Source organism: Belonocnema kinseyi, chromosome 6 (genome assembly GCF_010883055.1).
Source record: "Belonocnema kinseyi isolate 2016_QV_RU_SX_M_011 chromosome 6, B_treatae_v1, whole genome shotgun sequence".
In the NCBI taxonomy this organism is placed as follows: Eukaryota; Metazoa; Arthropoda; class Insecta; order Hymenoptera; family Cynipidae; genus Belonocnema; species Belonocnema kinseyi.
The window spans coordinates 58783985-58788206 of record NC_046662.1 but is presented as its reverse complement, the minus strand read 5'-3'; positions in this window follow the sequence as shown (position 1 = coordinate 58788206).

Below are 4222 nucleotides of genomic sequence, written 5' to 3'. Positions count from 1 at the left end.
GTACATATTGAGCCAAAAATGGAAGTCATATTTTCAGTTTAAAAAGTGAATGTTGAAACTTAAGAAAAAAAACTAAAAACCTATGATTTTTAACAATATTTTTATTTTTTGCGGTATTAAAATAGTTAAATATAAGTTATTTATTTATATACAAATATTTATAAATGAAAAACACAGAGAATACATTTTTGATCTCAAAATATTAAAATTTTGTAAGTTTTATTAAACTTTGTAAATGTTTCGAAATTTCAAAAGTTTCAAATATTATGGCAGAAAAATGTAAAATATTTAAAAAATGCTAAACTTATTAAATTTAAACATTTAATTCTATATTCATATATATTAATATCAATGTTCATATTAACATTAATATAATGAAATAAAAATAAATAAAACTGATGCTAGGTCCGAAAAAATTACCTCCATTTTTTCTAAACAACATTTCCAGTTTACTAAGCGAATACTTTTAAAGTTTTAGATATAAATTAAAATTAATATTAATTTATCACAGGCTTCAAAATCTTTTCCCCATTTCCTTGCTTTTCTCGTTTTTCCACTTAAATGCCAACTGAATTAATAGAACACAATAAGAATTTTTTTTGGGTTGCAAATTCGACTCTTAAAAAATATTTAAACTATAACTGTACCAAAAAATCCGACTATACGTACCAAAATTTCGGTGCAAATAGCCAAGGTCTAGTTTAAAAGAAAATATAGATTTTAGCTAACTTCGAACAACAAATTTAGAAGCTTTTTTAAGAATTTTTACAGGCTACAGAAGAATAAAAAACATTTCCTACACGAAGAGAAATTTCAAGAGATTATTTCACAGCACTGCTCCTTGATTTAATGCGCATTTTGGTGGAAGAACTAAGATCTCAAGACCCATGCTTTTAAAGCAACGGTCGTTACTTTCAGTGCATGTGTCTCGAAATCTTAGTTATTGCTCCAAAGCGCGAATAAAATCAAGGAGCAATGCCTTAAATTAGTCTCTTGAAATTTATCTCCATGTAGGAAAATTGATCATGATTTTTTATTCTAATAAACTAATTTTAAGAGAATGATTAAAAAGATTTACAAAATTGTCAAAAATTAATGTGGAAAATGTTAAGAAAATTTCTTTAATTTGGCAAAATTAAACAAAAAAATTAAAAAAAAGTAAAGAATATGTAGTTGTTTCAAGATTTTGAAATAAAATTTCGAAACATTTTAAGGATTTTTTAACTATTTAAAATTAAAATAATTAAACTTTTAATTTAAACAAAGAATTTTCAATACTGAACCAATTCTGAGTTGGAACTGGTATTTATCCAGGAGAATACGAATTATGAATGGAAAATTCAATTTTTAAAACAAAATTATAATTCTGAGTTGAAACGAGATATTTTCAAAGAAAATTTAAATTATGAAGTAAGACAGGAAATTTTACTAAAAAAATTCTAATTCTTAGTTGAGATGGAGAATTAGTGAAAAAAATTAAAATTGTTGATTTGAACAGGAATTTTTTCAAGAATTTTATTTCTGAGGTAAAATGAAGAATTTTCTGAAACAATTAAAATTCTGGATTTGAACTGAAAATGTTCAATTTTTAACCAATTCTTAGCTGGAATTGGAGTTTATCCCAGAGAATAACAATTTTCAATGGAAATTTGAATTTTTCACACAAAATTGTTATTCTGTGTTGAAACGAGGTATTTTCGAAAAATATTGAATTATGAATTAGAATAGGGAATTTTGAAAAAAAATCTAATTCTTACAATTAGTTGAAATGGAGAATTTTCGAAAAGAATACAAGTTCTGGATTTGAACAGGGTATTTTCAACTTTTAGCTAATTTGAGCTGGAATTAGAATTGAAAATTGCTTAAAATGGTATAAATTTGTAATTCATTGATTGATTATTTAATTTAGAGCATTGAAAAGTATGATAAAGTAGATTTATATTTTTGGAACTGAAACTGAATCATTGAACTCTACAAGTTATAAAAGCATTTAATTTAAAATTGTTCAGTTGAATTTTTTACTTTTTTTAAACGGCCACCCTGAATATTACATAATTTAGGTTTCTGATAAAATCTGATAGAAACGGACAAAAATTCGCGCGGGACAGTTCAGGAAAAGATCTGAAAGATATGGAAAGCTTCGGAAAGAAAGTTCTATCAGAAATTTCTAGCAACTACAAGGTGTTGGCTCCTAGGATGACACAAACTTTCTGAAGGTAGGGTATAACTTTTGATATATTTTCGTATCTATAAATTTTTGGTCAGATAATTTCATAGCTCTATCAGTAAGGTTGTAGATATCGGAGATTTTATCTTAAATAGAACTATTGGAATTTATCAAAAATGAAAAAAGTTTTTTGTTGTAAATAATTTTTTTTTCTTTTTTTATAATCATTAAAGGTTAGGACCAGACCAACCTTTCTTATTGCTTTTAATTTATTATCCCAAATTTTTAACTCGATGTAGCGCTTCGTCTGAAAATAAGTTGGGAAATAAGAAAGGTAGGTGGCAGCAAGGTAGGAATCTGGTCACGTGATCCACTCGTCACATGGCCTGAAGGAACCAATTTTTAATTAGTTTGTTATTTTCTCAAATTGTGGTAATATCCAGAAAATTAAGTTTATAATTTTTTTAAATTTCAATAGAACAATTCCATGTTTAACCAAATGACAAATTTCATCTATTCTCAGTAATTTTGATGGAAATTATAATATCAGTTCTTTAAGATGTTGAAAGAAAAACCTTTAAATAATTTTTTAAAAATCAAAAAACTTGGGACATTTTAAAATTTGAAAATTTTGGTCCCTTTTTCTTAAACTTCCATAACTTTGGGGATTTTAATGATATTGAGGTCTTTTTTATCATCCGTAATAGGAAGCGGTTTTGAAGAAATATTTGTTGATCAACAAACTTTCAAAAATTCGGAATTTTCAAAAACTATCGAGACATTTTCTTATGACTTGTTACGGAAGGGGGGAGGGGGTCCTCCACTGATGTAAGTAATTTTTGTAAATTGGCAAAGACTTTCACCTGAAGATAATCTTTTTAGTTATAAATTTTATTATTTGTTCGAAAATTTGACAAATTTTCTTAAAGACATACTTTTTGGTTCCAAGTTCGACTATTTTGTAAAAATTCATCTTTTTGGATTAAAATATTTATCTCTTTTCGTAGAACATTTACTTTTTGTTTCAAATTTATGTTTTGTTGCTGATAAGTAAACGGAAATCTTTTTTGAATGTAAAATATTTTTACTGAAAAATCTGTTTTTTTTTTGGTTTAAGAGTTTATCTTTTTTAGTAGATTTATAACATTTTTCTTGGATAAAAATGTAACTATTTTGTTGAAAATTCAACCATACTGGAAAATTTACTTTTTGTTTCAAATTCATATTTTTATGTTGAAAAGTCAATTGAAATCTTATTGGATGAAAATTCGAATCTTTTTTAAAAATTTTTTTTTTATTTAAAAGTTTACCTGTTTCAGTAGAATTTTCATTTTTCTTGGACAAATATGCAACTCTTTGGTTGCAAATTCAACAAAGTTGTTAAAAAGTCATATTTTTTGGTTAAAAATTCCACTATTTAATAAAAAATTAACTTATTGTTTACAATTCTTCTTTTGGTGTACGAAAGTGAACTGGAATCTTCTTTTAAAATTCATCTGCTTTAGCAGAAATGACATCTGCCTTGGATAAAAATGCAACTGTTTGGTTGAAAATTCAACAATTTTGTTGAAAAGTCATACTTTTTGGTTGAAAATTCTACCTCTTTGTTGAAAATTAAACTAATTCGAAGAAAATTGACTTCTTATTTAAATTTAATATTTTCGGGTTAAAAAGAGAACTAAAATCCTTTCCGGACGAAAATTCCACAATTTTTTGGAAATTAGTTTTTTTCTTTTTAATTAAGAATTCATCTGTTTAAACAGAAATTACATCTTTCATGAATAAAAATTCAACTATTTAATATAAAAATCTACTTTAGAAAGAAAATTGTTCGTTTTTTATTACACATTCCATCTTCTATGGATAAAAATGCCATTATTTGGTAGAGAATTCAATAATTTTTTACAAATCATCCTTTTTGGTTGAAAAAATTCGTCTTATGGATTAAAAAATCAATTTTTTTGTTAGAAACTTCTTTTTTCTTAAAAATTTCATATTTTGACCTTGAAAAACTAACTGGAATCTTTTTTGAATGAAAATTCAACTATTTAAACA